Source organism: Jaculus jaculus, chromosome 2 (genome assembly GCF_020740685.1).
Source record: "Jaculus jaculus isolate mJacJac1 chromosome 2, mJacJac1.mat.Y.cur, whole genome shotgun sequence".
Lineage (NCBI taxonomy): Eukaryota > Metazoa > Chordata > Mammalia > Rodentia > Dipodidae > Jaculus > Jaculus jaculus.
In genome coordinates this window covers 125,933,887-125,950,212 of record NC_059103.1, presented here as the reverse complement: position 1 = coordinate 125,950,212, position 16,326 = coordinate 125,933,887, and positions in this window count along the sequence as shown.

Here is a 16,326-nt window from a genome sequence, read left to right as displayed (position 1 = left end):
TTATTTTTTTTATTTCCCCAGTGAGCACATCTTTCCTGGTGGGTGATCACTAGAAGTTCACATAGCACTTTTCAACACTATGACAACAAGCTGGAGGTGTGTGTGCAGGGGGAGGGAGTTCATATCAGTTCCAGCTTGATTTTTCATTGTCCTGTGACTGTAGCCCGTGGTGTCTTCAGAAATATGGATACACATTCAGCATATAATTCTGGTGGGAAACCAAGCACTTTGGCAATGACCTGCATTATTTTGGAGGCCTCGTGGGCCTCCCTGACAAACAACTCCTTGTGTGTGTGAGAAAGGGGTAACCCATCTCTGGCACTGGAAATATAGGCATAATTTTAGAGTAAAACTTTCTCCATTCCAGCCTATACTTCCACTTAAAGTATTTCTTTTTTTCTTTTAAAAAAATAGCTTATTTATTTATTTATGTATGTATGAGAGAGAAAGAGGCAAAGAAGAGAGACAGACAGAGAAAGAGAGAGAGAAAGCATGACAGGGCCTCTTGCCATTGTAAATCAACTCCAGATGTCTGCACAACCTTGTGCATTTGGCTTTATATGGATACTGGGGAAATTAACCTGGGTCCTCTGGCTTTGCAGGTGAGTACCTGAACTGGTAAGCCATCTCTCTCTCTTTTTAGAAATTTAAAATATATGTTTAATATCTATGCAGCAATCAAAATGTTGATTTCAAGTAACATAAATCACAGAAACCCATGGAGACTGTGTCTTTGAGCAGTAAATAAGAAATAATATATCAGCAAATAATACCAAGTTGTTCTAGATGTCACAGTGACACATGTATATGAAGATGTCACAGCACATCCCATCATTCCTTCCAAAACATAGACATTTAGAGAAAAAAAAGCTAAGCATCAGCTAAACATCAAGTTTTATAAAAGATAGAATGGTGTGGGCAAAGGGTGTACAGAACTTGTCTGTGAACATTGACTTACTGATATTTAAAAGAGAAGGTTTTAATGAGTTCAAATTATTGCAAGAAAAGTAAAGGTTGATTGCATCACCTTGCCATGTGGAGAAGGTCAGGGTGTAGCTTATTAAGTAAAATTATGATTATCCACAGTCATCTCCAGAGCAAGTCTTTGTAGAGAGATGGAAAGATAGATATCAGTGCTATTTGTTAGGGATGGAGTGATTAAATTTAAGTTGTATTAAATAGTTAATTTCTGGTAAGTTTCCTCGGAGAACAGAAACTTCTATTTGCATTTTAGGATATTGATCTGTGTACATGGATTATCCTATATCACAAATACCTTATTTTGTCTGTATATGTGTTGTGATTTTGTGTGTGTGTGTGTGTGTTCACACATGTGTGTAGGCCATGGGCCTAGAAAGGGAATTCTCAAAGGGGAGAAAAATATCTTTAAAATGGCCAAGAGAGGGCTGGAAGAGATGGCTTAGCGGTTAAGCGCTTGCCTGTGAAGCCTAAGCACCCCAGTTCGAGGCTTGATTCCCCAGGACCATGTTGGCCAGATGCACAAGGGGGCACATGTGTCTGGATTTCGTTTGCAGTGGCTGGAAGCCCTGGTGTGCCCATTCTCTCTCTCTGTCTGTCACTTTCAAATAAATAAATAAACATAAAAAAACAAAAAAATTTTAAAAAATATATTTAAAAAAATGGCCAAGAGAAAAAGGGTAATGGAATGCACATGTGACATGAAATCAGAAGGAAAGAATGTGTGGAAGGAGGACAGGAGCTTACCTGAGTGTGGAAAGGAGATAAGGAGGGACAGTGGTAGCAAGAATTAATTATGACAAAATACAGTGACACATGTATATGAAGATGCCATGGGCAAACATTTTTCTGTATACTATCTTAAAGTCTTTTTTTTTTTTTTTCATTTATTTATTTATTTGAGAGCGACAGACACAGAGAGAAAGACAGATAGAGGGAGAGAGAGAATGGGCGCGCCAGGGCTTCCAGCCTCTGCAAACGAACTCCAGACACGTGCGCCCCTTGTGCATCTGGCTAACGTGGGACCTGGGGAACCGAGCCTCGAACCGGGGTCCTTAGGCTTCATAGGCAAGCGCTTAACCGCTAAGCCATCTCTCCAGCCCAAAGTCTTTTTATTCTTAAAGTACTTCTGCAATGATACATACCAAGCAAGTAGACAACTAACACTGAAATTGAAAACCTTTATTATGTATTTTTAGAATCTACGTTTTAGTTATTATTATTATCTTGTTGCAGGGTCTCATTCAGTTTTTATATATTCTATAAGTAAATTCATCTCATACTTAATTGTTTTTGTTCTTTTTTAATTTTTTTTCACAGTAGGGTCTCACTCTATCCCAGGCTGATCTGGGATTCACTATGGAGTCTCAGCGTGGCCTCGAATTCATGGCAATCCTCCTACCTCTGCCTCCCGAGTGTTGGGATTAAAGGCGTGCACCACTACACTTAGCTTCATACTTAATTCTTTAACTAAAAGTAGGCATACTCTTTCCAGAAAATATACATATATGATAGTTTATGGGATAATCAAATATTAATATTTTCTTTCCATCCAGAGATATTACTTATACCTACTAGAAAATGGACACTATGTAAGAACTCATAGTAAAGTCCTGTGCTTGCAACAGAAATGCGTATTCTGGCCAGTTTTCCCCTGGGTCAGCTAGGATATTGCTGCTCTAGACTATCTAGAGATGAGAAGGGTTCTAAGTGTAGGGTAAGTGACAGCATTGAATAAATGTTATCCACCCTTATATAATAAGTCAAACCATGAAATTCCTTCTCTTCTGATAACATGATAGGAGGCAGGAATAACTATGATTCCCGTGTGTAGGAAAAATGAGATTGCAGGATGTCATTTCCATACATATTCTGTAACACAAAGGAAACCTAACATCTTCATCTATATATTTTATTTTTTTATGCTTTTTTTAATTTTTAAATTTTTATTAGCATTTTCCATGATTATAAAAAAAAAAATCCCATGGTAATTCCCTCCCTCCCCCCTGAAATTTTTCCCTTTGAAATTCCATTCTCCATCATATCCCCTCCCCATCTCAATCATTCTACTTACATATATACAATACCAACCTATTAAGTACCCTCCTCCCTTCCTTTCTCTTCCCTTTATGTCTCCTTTTTAACTTACTGGACTCTGCTACTAAGTATTTTCCTTCTCACGCAGAAGCCCAATCATCTGTAGCTAGGATCCACATATGAGAGAGAACATGTGGCGCTTGGCTTCCTGGGCCTGGGTTACCTCACTTAGTATAATCCTTTCCAGGTCCATCCATTTTTCTGCAAATTCCATAACTTCATTTTTCTTTACTGCTGAGTAGAACTCCATTGTATAAATGTGCCATATCTTCATTATCCACTCATTAGTTGAGGGACATCTAGGCTGGTTCCATTTCCCAGCTATTATAAATTGAGCAGCAATAAACATGGTTGAGCATGTACTTCTAAGGAAATGAGATGAGTCCTTTGGATATATGCCTAGGAGTGCTATAGCTGGGTCATATGGTATATATTTTATTTTTTAAAAATGTTTTTATTTATTTATTTATTTGAGAGTGACAGACAGAGAAAGAAAGAGGCAGATAGACAGAGAATGGGTGTGCCAGGGCATCTAGCCATTGCAAAGGAACTCCAGATGTGTGCGCCCCTTGTGCATTGGGCTAATGTGGTTCTGGGGAATCGAGCCTCGAACCGGGGTCCTTAGGCCTGACAGGCAAGTGCTTAACCACTAAGCCATCTCTCTAGCCCTAGATATTTTATTTTTTATTATTAAGAACATACTTTGTATAGACACATCATATGTTGGTACCATATTTTCCCTCCTCACTGCCCCATTCTGCAGGGGCTCCTCCTCAGTGGGGTTGCTTGTATTTCCCATGGGGTTGTGGGTAATGCCTTGTGGGAGCAGCAGTCAGTTATTGGGGAGAGGCAGTGCCCCTGGGCATGACATCCCAACATGTTACTCTTATAGCCTTTCTGCCCCTCTTCCACAAAATTCCCTGAGCCTTAGTGGTGTGTTTTAAGTCTACTTCAGTGAAAGGCTCTTAGAAATATATGGATTGCTGCTTGAGAATCCTCAGCATCTGTCTCCTTCTCCCTGGCATTGATTGTCAGGGTCATCATTTGTGATGGTTAAGGTGTTGTCAGGTGGGTCTCTGAGGTTGCTTCCAGGAAGGATTAACTGAAGGAGGAAGTCCTTTCCTCAGAGTGGGTGGCCCCTCTCAGATGGGAACTTTATATAAGGAAGCTCTGGGTGAAAGGAGCCTGTTCCTTCCATTTGGCTGCCAGAGCTGCTCGCTGCCTTCCAGCGCAGATTGAAGACCAGCATCAACTGAAGACCCACATGGATGGAAAACCAGCAGCTCCTCAGGAAGCCTCCAGGCCTTCAGTGCCATATTGTTGAGGCATCAAGCCATGTGGACTGAGCAGTTACGGGGTTCCCTGATTCGTGGGCCTACAAATGCTATTTGGACTGCTGATGTAAGCTAATACAATAAATTCACTTTTAATATGATTCATTATAGCAGTTCTGTTCCTCCAGAGATCCCTGACTAATACACCATGGAAGTGCTCTTGTTCATCTCCCCACTTCCTCTGTAGCTTCACCTGGGCCTTGACTGAGATGTGAAGGATGGTTTATCTCCTTGGTTCTTACTACTTCTGAAAATGAAAAACAGATTCTCCACTGGAGAGTAAATTCAGTATAGGTTAAATTGGAAACATATTATTAATTTTGGGAGAGTTAGATGGATATAGCCCCTCTTTTAGCCAAATTCTAGTTGGAGCTTGACACTGGAGAGCATATCTTTGTCTCCCTCCATAGGATTCCATTTCCAGATATGGGTTCCTTTTCATTGAGCAGACCTCTTAGCCAATCAGAAAGCCATTGATTAACCACCAAGGCTGTGTGCCACCATTGCACTGGTGTGAGCTTCTTGTCAGTCTGGTTGCTTCTGAGTAGCTTAGACTCTTGCTTGCTCACACCATTGTTAGCCACTTTCCCCAGTTGCTCATGTAGCACTCTCCATCACTAGATATGCTATTTGGGAACTGACTGTCTTCAGGATTCCAGCCATGTTCTGTGCCAGCAGCATATGTCTTTTACAATAGGGTTTTGCCTTTTACACCAGGCAAGTAATTAAGTGCTTTCAAAGAAGGTTGTCTTGTGTTGAGGACCTTGTAGCTCTCTCTGATCAACAGATCAATGTGGGTAGCATCTATTTCTGGTACTGCAAGCTACAGGTTAGAGTTAAAGATTTTTAAGGTTAGGCTTGATCCCACCCTCTCCAGGGCCCTTCTTTTCATGCGCTCTTCCTACACTCCTGCTGTGGGTTATATCTTTTAGTCTACCATCAAGGAGAAAAGCTTCTATGGTATACCAGTTTATTTTGGGTTTAGTGTTGTGTTTATTCCCCTCCCTTCCCCCACAGACCCTTACCTCCCTATTGTCCAGGTCTAAAGTTGTCTATCTTGTATGCCAGCAACTCAAGAAGATCCAGCTTAGGAACTGCAGATAAGTGAGAATATGCAGCATTTGTCTTTCTGTGATTATGTATGTTTGCTGAATATGATCTGTTCCAAGTCCATCCATTTTTTCTACACATTTCAATGCATTATTTTTTCTTACTGCTGAATAGAATTAAATTGTGTATATGTTACCACAACTTCATTGTTCTTTCTTTCTTTTCTTTTCTTTTTTTTTTTTTTTTTTTTTTGAGGTAGGGTCTCACTTTAGCTCTGACCTGGAATTCTCTATGTAGTCTCAGGGTGGCCTTGAACTCATGATGATCCTCCTACCTCTGTCTCCCCAGTGCTGGGCTTAAACGTGTGTGCTGCCATGCCCAGCAACTTTATTGTTCTTTCATCCAATGATGGACACCTGGGTTGATTCCAGTTCTTAGCAATAATGAAATGAGCAGCTATAAACATGGTTGAGCAAATATGTCTTTAATGAAGCATGGTACATTTAAGGTAAATGCCCATTAAGGAATAAGTGAGTCTGTTGGTAGTTCTATATTTATCTTTTTCAGGAATCTCCATATTGATTTCCATAGTGGTTGTACAACAGTGAATGAGGGTTCCTCTTTTCCCACATCCAACATTTTTTGTCATTAGATTTTTAAATAATTTTCTTCCTTACTGGAGTAAGGTGGAATCTCATAGTTGTTTTAATTTGCATTTCACTGATGATTCAGGATGTTGAACATCTTCTTTTTCTTTTTATTAGATATGGACATATTTTGTATGTAACATCACGTGCTGGTACCACCCTTTCCCTCCTCCCTGCCTCTTTTCTGAAGAGGTCTTCTTTGTTGGGGATGCAGGTTAACCACATTGGGATTGTGGGTCATGCATTATGGGGGCAACAGTTAGTTATGGGGGAGAGACAATGTCTCTGTGCAAAATGTCCCAACTTGTCTCTCAAACAATCTTTTTTCCCCCTCTTCAGCAAAGTTCCTTGAGCCATGCTGGGAGCATTTTAAATCTACTTCAGTGATGGGAACTTAGGAGCATCTAGATCTCTGGTGTGGTAGGTTTTGAGTGTCCTTGGTATCTTTTCCCATCCCCCTTGTGCTCATATCAGCTTACTAAGAGAGCAGCATTCTTGCTCATTTCTCCAATTCCTTCATGGTTTCAGGTGGGGCCGGGGTGGAGTGCACCGGGTGGTTTATCTCCTCAAGTCCAGTTCCCATCTGAAAAAGAAAAGCAGATTCTCCAGAAGAGAGTGAAGTCATTGCCAGTTAAATGATATAACCATTATTAATTAGAGAGAGTTAAGAAGAGTTTAGATACACTTTTATAGTATAAGGTTAGTGGGATCCTGACAATGGAAAGTAGAATCATTATCTGGATATGATTCTGACTTGTTTCCCAGTTCCAGATGTGGTTTCCTTTCTACTGAGCAGATATGTTAGCCAATCCAAGATCAGTTGGTTACCAACCATGGCTGTGTACCACTAATGCATTTGTGTGAGCATCATGTCAGGTTGTTTCCTCCTCGGTCACTTAGACTTTGAGTTGCTTGGACAGATGTTGGCCACTTCTCCTGGTAGCTCATGTAGCACCTTGAGCATTAGATGGGCTAATTATCTGAGGAATGACCCTTCTCTGGATTCTAACCAGTTCTCTCTATGGTCTGTGCTGACAGTGTTTGGTGTCATCAGCAGTAGGGTCTTACCATTAATCTCTGGTGGGTAATCAAGTGCTCTGACAGAAGTCTGTCTTGTTTGTTTTGGGAGATCTACTAGGTCTCTGAGATCAACAGCTCTTTGTGGATGTAGACCATATCCTGGTAGAGTCAATTAAAGACCAACACCAAGGGAAAAGAAAAAGCCAGAGAAGAAAGAGAAACAGAAATTTGAGGTTAGGTTTTGTCTCACTCTTTCCAGGGCTCTTCAATTCAGGTCTTCCCTCTAAGGTCTGCTTGAGGTTTCCACCGTTGCTGGGGTCCAGCCCTGGCTTGAAGGAGGGTCCCCGAAGAGAGGTGTGAAAGGGAGCGGTGAAATAACGACTCAAAGTCAAGTTCTGGTGCAAGCTGACAGGCTAATGCTGAAGGCAGCTGAGTTTTTCTATCTTTTTCTCTCTGCCTCCTTTTCTGTTTCTATTTTTTTAAATTTTTCTCTTTCTATTTTTCTATTTTTTTTGGTCTTTTTTTCTGTTTTCTGTTTTTCCCTGTTTCTATGCTTCCATGCTTCTATATTTCTCTGCTTCTCTGCTGCCACAGCTCTTAGTCTCAGTCTTTTATTTTCTGATAGTCATGCAAGAACAAACTTCAAGAAAGGTACAATTTCACAGAATTCATAGAAACTTTTTGTTATTCCTTATCATCAAACAATTCCATAATTATTCACCTCAAGTAAAGTCGTCAGGCCCCTGTAATGATTAACTGTTTTCACATTTTCCCCCATGTATGTGCGGTCAAGCCCTTGTAATTTCCTGTACTTCTACTTTCAATTACTCTATTAAAGGTGAGAGGTAAAACAACCACAAATGGGGCTTCCCATCATTAATCACTGATCCAGCAGATCCATTTATCCTTTAATTATTTATTTTGAATTTTCCTTTTCACGTCCCTCCAATACTTAGACTTTGGTCCCCCCAATTGAACTATTTCTGACTTCGGTTGTTTTTCTGTAAGGATTCCTGGTAAAGAGTCAATTGCAATTGCCACCATTTAGAAAAAGTAGTCATATAACAATGTTTACATTGTTCCAGGGGGTTCATTGTTTCCTCCTAAGTGTACTGTACTCCATGCCTGACCTTCTTTAAGGCCTTTAAGGAAAACAATTATCTTTGACCCATTTTCTTGTTTTTCCAATTCTATGCCAGAGCCTCTTTCAGATACATTGGCCAATACTTTACCAACACCAATTTTTACTGGAAAAGTAAACTTAGAGATTGGGACACCAAGTGAAAGACAGAGAGAGACAAACATTATACAGAAAACCACATACTTCTGTAGTGTAAAGAGCCAAAGATTTTTCTATAGAGGGGCCACATTGGACTTCAAGGAAGAGACAGCTGGGCTGGAACTGTGTCAAGCAGCTCTTCAGTGCTCAATTCCTCGTGATCCTGAAATGGCATGTTTGCCGTCTCCGGCACACCGGTTAGTCTGATTTCCAGAATATAGGATCCTATGGTACCAGTTCAATTTGGGTTCAGATTTTGTGTCCCCCACCTTTTCACCAAACCCTACCTCCCTATTATCCAAGCCTCAAGCTGCTATTCAGTTATGTCAGCAGCTTAGGCTGATCCAGGTTAGGAACTGCAGATGAGTGAGATCATGTGACTGTGTGAGTTCACTTATAATGATCTGTTCCAATTTTGACCATTTTTCTACAAATTCCAATGTGCCATTTTTACTTAATGCTGAGTAGAATTCCATTGTGTAGATATACTACATCTTGTTTATCCATTCATCCAATGATGGGCATCTGGGATGATTCCAGTTTTTAGCTATTATAAATTGAACAGCTATAAACATGTTTGATTTTTTTTTTTTTTAGTTTAGTTTTGTTGTTTTCAAGGTAGGGTCTCAGTCTATCCCAGGCTGACTTGGAATTCACTATGTATTCTCAAGAGGCCTTGAACTCATGGTAGATCCTCTTACCTCTGACTCCCAAGTGCTGGGATTAAAGAAAGGCCTGGGCTACCATGCCTGGCTAGGTTGTCTGACTTTTTTCTTTTATAACAGATTTTTTTTTAATTTTAATTTTAATTTTTATTTATTTGAGAGCGACAGACACAGAGAGAAAGACAGATATAGGGAGAGAGAGAGAATGGGCGTGCCAAGGCTTCCAGCCACTGCAAACGAACTCCAGACGCGTGTGCCCCCTTGTGCATCTGGCTAACGTGGGACCTGGGGAACCAAGCCTCGAACCGGGGTCCTTAGGCTTCACAGGCAAGTGCTTAACCGCTAAGCCATCTCTCCAGCCCGGTTGTCTGACTTTTTATTGTTTAGTTTTTTGGGGTTTTTTTGAGTTCTTTGTAGATTCTAGATATTAGGCCTCTGTCAGTGGTATAGATGGCAATTTTTTCCCCACATTCTGTAGGTAATCTATTGGTTCTTCTTATGGTATCTTTTTAATTTCTTGAGGTCCCATTGGCTGAGAAATTTTTTAATTTCCTAGGGTACTGGGGTATTGTTCAGGAAGTCCTTTCCCACTTCCCTATTGTGGAAAGTTCCTCCTATTTTTTCTTCCAGCACTGGAAGAGTTTCATGTCTTATATTGAGATCTTTAATGTATTTGGAGTTGATTTTTGTGTATGGTGAGATGAGTGGGTCTAGTTTCATTTTTCTACATGTGGTTGTCCAATTTGTCCAGCACTATTTGTTGAAGATGCTGTCTTTTCGCCAGTCTACATTATTGGCATCTTTGTCAAAGATCAAGTAGCTATAGCTACTTGCCTTAAGGTTTGGGTCTTCAATTCTGTTCCATTTCCATATTTCTCTTTTTGTGCCAGTACCATGCTGGTTTTATTACTATGGCTTTTTACTATAGCTTTAGATCAGCTATGGTGATACCTATAGAGGTGTTTCTTTTTTTTTATTTTTTCTTTTTTGGTTTTTCAAGGTAGGGTCTCACTCTGGCTCAGGCTGACCTGGAATTCACTATGTAGTCTCAGGGTGGCCTCGAACTCACGGCGATCCTCCTACCTCTGCCTCCCGAGTGCTGGGATTAAAGGCGTGCGCCACCACGCCTGGCTGAGGTGTTTCTGTTGCTGGGGCTATGTTTAGTTATCCAAGGCCTGCTACCATTCTATATGAATTTTGAAATCATTCTTTTCTATATCTGTGAATAATAGTGCTGGAATTTTTATTGATATTGCATTAAATCTGCATATTGCTTTTGGCAGAGTTGCCATATTCACAATATCAATTCTATTTATCCAGGAGTGTGGGAGGTCTTTCCATCTTCTCAAGTACTTCTCAATTTATTTCTTGAATGTTTTTATGCTTTCACTGTACAGGTTTTTCTCATCCTTAGTTAATGTTATTCCAAGGTATTTGGTGGTTTTGTGGTTGTTGAAAATAAAGCAGTCTTGCTGACTTTTTTTCTTTGTATAGTTGTCCTTTGGATATAGAAAGGCTACTTAATTTTGTGTGTTGATTTTGTATCCTGCCATTTTGCTAAAGGAATGAATCACCCTCAGAAGTTTGTAGATGGAGACTTTTGGATCACTTATGTCTATGATCATCATGTCATCTGCAAATAGGGATAATTTGACTTCTTCCTTTCCAACTTGTATCTCTTTTATTTCTTTCTCCTGTCTTATTTCTTGGGATTGGACTTCTAGTACTATGTTGAAGAGCAGTGATGAGAGTGGACACCCCTGTCTTGTTCCTGATCTCAGTGGAAACTCCTTGACTCTTTCCCCATTAAGTATTATTTTGGCATTAGGTACTAGATATATAGTTTTTATTGTGTTGAGATATAAAACACCCATGCCCATTCTCTCTAGTGTTTTGGCCATGAAGTGATGTTGTATTTTATCAAAGACCTTCTCTGCATCTATTGAAATGATCATGTGTTTTTTTGTAATAAAATTTATTTACATAGTATATTATGTTACCCAATCTCCATATGTTGAACCATCCCCATATCCCTGTGATGAATCCTGCTTAATCAAGTTGGATAATGCATTTGATGTGTTGTTGAATTTGATTTGTGAAGATTTTGTTCAGGATATTTGCATCTAAGTTCATCAGGGGTATAGGTTTATAGTTTTCTTTTCTTGTTGCATCTCTGTTTTGATATTAGGATGATGCTAACTTTACAAAAGGAGTTAGGAGGATTCCCTATTCTCTAATTATGTGAAATAATTTTGAGAAAAATTGGTTTCAGTTTTTCAATGAAGATTTGATAGAATTTGGCCAAGAAGTCATCAGTCCTGGAATTTTCTTTTTGGAGGGATTTTTGATTACCTTTTCTATCTTGAATGTGAAAGGTTTGTTTAGGAGATTAATCTGCTCTGAGTTTAGTTTTGGTAGGTGGTATGTATCTAGGAATTTATCCATTTATTTCAGATTATCTATTTTTGTGGAATAGAGGTTTTGGAATTAAGTTCTGATAATTCTTCCAATTTCATTGGTATCTGTTGTGACCTCTCCCTTTTTATTTCTGATTTTGTTAACTTGAGACTTCTTCTTTTTTTCTATTTTTTTTTTTTTTTCAAGGTAGGCTCTCACTCTAGCCCAGGCTGACCTGGAATTCACTATGTCATCTCAGGGTGGCATCAAACTCACAGTGATCCTCTTACTCTGCCTCCCCAATGTGGGGATTAAAGGTATGTGCCACCATGCCTGGCTGAGACTGCTCTTTTTTTGTTTGATCAAATTAGCCAAACATTTATCAATCTTGTTTATTTTTTCAAAGAACAAGATCTTCATATTATTAATTTTTCTTGTTTTTATAGCTTCCAATTCATTAATTTCTGCTCTGGTATTGATTATTTTTCTCCATTTGGAGTTCTTAGGATTGGATTATTCTTGTTTTGGTAATGCCTTTATGTGGATGGTTAGGTTATTAATTTGATATCACTCTTTCATTGTTATGAATTCATGTAGTGCTTAGGAGTGCTTTCATTGTGCCCTATAAGTTTTGGTAGGTTTCATTTTCATTATCATTCAATTATAGAAATTTTACAATTTCTTTCATAACACATTCATTGTTTGAAATTGTGTTCTTTAGTATCCAGGAGGTGGTGGAATTCCTGATGAGTATTTTGTTAATTTCTAGCTTTAATGTATTGTGATCTGACATGACACAGGAAGTTATGCCAATTTTCCTGAATTCATAGAGGCATGCTTTTTGGCATAATATGTGATCTATTGTGGAGAAGGTACCGTGGGATGCTGAGAAGAATGTGTATTCTGTAGAACCATGGTGGAAAATTCTGTAGCTGTCCATTAGGTGTAGTTGATCTATGGTGTTGGTGAGCTCTATTATTTCCCTGATGCTTTTCTGCTTAGTTGATCTGTCTATTGAAGACAGGGGAGTATGCATGTCCCCAACTATGATGGTGTTGGTGTTTATTTTTGTTTTGTTGTCAAGTAGGTTTTGTTAAATAGTCTGTGGTGCATGTGTTTTTGGTGCCTCTAGATTTATGATTGTGATGTCCTCATGTTAAATCATCCCCTTGATGAGTAAGAAGTGGCCTCCTTTGTATTTTTTTTATTGATTTTTGTTTGAAGTCTACTTTATCAGATATGAATATAGCAACACTTGCTTATTTCTTACTTCCATTTGCTTGGAATATTGTTTTCCATCCTTTTACCCTGAAGAGATATCTGTCTTTAGTGGTGTGGTAGATTTCTTTCTTTCTTTCTTTCTTTCTTTCTTTCTTTCTTTCTTTCTTTCTTTCTTTCTTTCTTTCTTTTTTTGGAATTTTGAGGTAGGGTCTCACTATAGCCCATGCTGACCTGGAATTCACTCTGTATTCTCAGGGTGGCCTCAAACTCATGGCAATCCTCCTACCTCTGCCTCCTAAGTGCTGGGATTAAAGGCGTGCGCCACCATGCCTGGCTGTGGTGGATTTCTTAAAGACAGCCCATGTAAGGTTCCATTTCTCTGCTTCACCCTGTTAAATTGTTTCTTTTGCTGGGTAAGACCAATAATATGTAAGTATATAACTTTAAGGTTGAATTTAATCCATGCCATGATGGGATGCTTTTTTGAGCCTGTCATATTTTTGGTTATTGTGATCTTCCTATAGGCTCTTGAGATTGGTTGTTTGACCCTTCTATGTGGATTATTCCCTGAAGTATTCTCTGTAGGTTTGGCTTTATATTCTTTTGTCATGGAAAGTTTTCCTTTCACCATCTTTCTTATTAGATACACTTTTTTTTTTTTTTCAGTGGGAATAGTAGTTTGGGTTGGAAGCCATAGCTTTTCAGACTTTGAAGTGTTCCATTTCAGCCCCTTCTGATGTTCAAGGTATTGCAGTCAGGTTTGCATTGCTGGTGGAAAACACCTGACTAAGAGCAGCTTGTGGGAAAACAGTTTATCTTGGCTTATGGACTCGAGGGGCAAGTTGAAATTATGGCTGAGCAGAGGGTGGACATCAACTCCTGCCCAACATCAGATGGACAACAGCAACTGGAGACTTTGCCAAACACTGGCAAGGGAAAACTGGTTATAATACCCATAAGCCCGCCTCCAACAATACACTACCTCTAGGAGGTTTTAATTTCAAAATCTCCACTAGCTGGGAATTTAGCATTCAAACCATCTAAGTTTATTGGAGACACCTAAATCAAACCACCATATCCCACCCCTGGCATGCATAAACTGAGAAATCATCCATGATGTAAAATGCAATGCATTTAGTCCAACTGAAAAAGTCTCCATAGGTTTTATCAATCCTAATAATGTTCAAACATTCCCATAGTCCAAGATCTTCTAACTGAGCCATAATACCAACCCCCCCCCCCACCACCACCAAATCCATAATGGGACAGAATAAACATTCACACTGCAAAAGATAGCATTGGGGATAGCAAAAAATATTTAATCAATACAAGATTTAAAACAGGGCGAACATTAAACTCTGTAGCTCCAAGTCCAACAACTCTAGTAGTGACAGATCTCCAAGTATGATACTTCTAATGAACCACAAGTCTCTGGATTTCTAATTCTACCCCTTCATCTAAGCCACTCACAGTCCTGGAAAACTTCATCTGGGGCTGGCAGCTCTAACTTAGGAGCCATCTCGTGGTCCTGGAATCTCACTGGCTCTCCACTGCAACCTAATGTCCATCCTCACGGCTCCAGCACATCTCCATGCAGTCAACCCAGCAAACATGCTTCATACTGTGCCTGGTCATTTCCAAAACACAAGACTGTGTTGCAAGTTCAATGAGCCTCTTTTTTCTGCATTTCTTGTATTCTGTAATACCAGGTGGGGTACCAATTTGCTAATCCAGAGGGAAATAAAGTAGACTTTGAAGAACAAGACATTCCTTCAGAGGCCCCCTCAAAAGATTCTGAAAAAAAAGCTCTTCATTTTTCTGTTGTCCCAGTGCAGGTCAGCTGGTCCAGTTTCAATGGTTGTCAGATGTATAGATGTATAGCTAGCAGATTTTCTCCCATTCTGTAGGAGTTAAACAGGCAGCAGTTTCACCAAAGATTTCATTTGTTCTGTGCCATATTCCTCTGCTCACACTAGTCCATTTCTATGCAACACAACCCAGTACAAGTTCTCAGGACATGGGCATAACATCAAGCCTTTCACACAAACTGCTTCTAGCTCAGTACAGACAACAAAGCTTTTTCTCACTTTCATAAGCCAAACCTTACCATTCATAACTCTAACTGCATTTGGGTCTTTCAACTATGACCAGAAGAGTCCTTCAAGCTGTACTTTTAGTACTACAAGGCATTTCTAAGGCCAAGGTTTCAAATCATTCCACATTCCTCTTACAAATTAATACTAAAAGGCCAAAGCTTCAAAGTCAGGTTTCTAGCAGCAACAACCCCACTTCTTGTACCAATTTTACTATTACAGTCAAGTTTGCATTGCTGGCAGAAAAATATCTGACCAAGAGCCACTTGTGGGAAAAACAAGAGTTTATTTTGGCTTACAGACTCAAGAGGAAGCTCCATGATGGCAGGAGGAAATGATGGCATGAGTAGAGAGTGGACATCACCTCCTCTAACATCAGATGGACAACAGCAATAGGAGAGTGTGCCAAATACTAGCAAGAGGGAAGCTGATTATAATACACATAAGCCTGCCCCTAACAATACACTGCCTCCAGGAGGCATTAATTCTTAAGTCTCCATCAGCTTGAAACCTAGCATTAAGAACACCTAAGTTTATGGGGAACACCTGAATCAAACCACTGCACACAGTATTTCCATTGAGACATCTGAACTAATTCTGATTGCATTGCCTTTGTTACTTTTAGCACTCTCTGTTTTCATTGTTAAGCATTTTAACTGTTAGGTGCCTTGGAGAGTTTCTGCTTTGTTCCTGTCTGTGTGGTGTTCTGTGAGCTTCTTATATCTGGATTGGCCTCTCTTTTGCAAGATTGGGAAAATTTTCTTCATTAATTTTGCTGAATATGTTTTCTATGCATCTGGCCTGGATTTCTTCCCCTTCTGGTATACCCAGATTCAGATGTTTGGTCCTTGTAGGATTTTCAGTGAGTGTTCATGTTATGGTATCCTGCAGTTCCCTTGTATTCTGTTCACGTGATGTTTTGAACTTAGCAAAGTGTTTTGACTTACAATCAATTTCTTTTGTCTTGTCTTTCAGCATAGAGGTTCTGTCTTACACATGAGTAACTATTAGTCAGGGGTTTTAGGGATATTTTAAAAACTCTATTTGATTTTTGTTTTCTGTTGTATTAATTTGGATCATGTCCATCTCTTTTCTGAGGCATGATTTCAGTTCAAGGTCTGATTTTGTTGATGCTTCCTGAGGAATTCATTCTTGCCTTTGATCTTTGTTATTTTCATTAAGCTTAATCAGCTGATTATTGAGGGCCTCATGTTTTTTTTTTTTTTTTGACTCACCTTCACTTCATTTATACCTCTTCTGAGGCTTCTCTTGTTTTCTTCCATTAAATTAAGTCTAGTGACAAAAGCTGAGTGTTCTAAGAAATGATTCTATTCAATTTTACTTATGCAATTTTTGGTGTTTTGATGCTTTTCTTTGAGTTCAACAATTCTTTTTTATCATGGTCACATAGCTTGTTGTATTTTCATTTTGAGATTCAATTTCTGTTATTTTGTCTTGATTTTATTCATGACTTCCATTGTGAGGCCTAGACATCATTGGTGAAGATCTCTCAGTTCTCTGATTTTTTTTTTTTTTTTTTTTTTT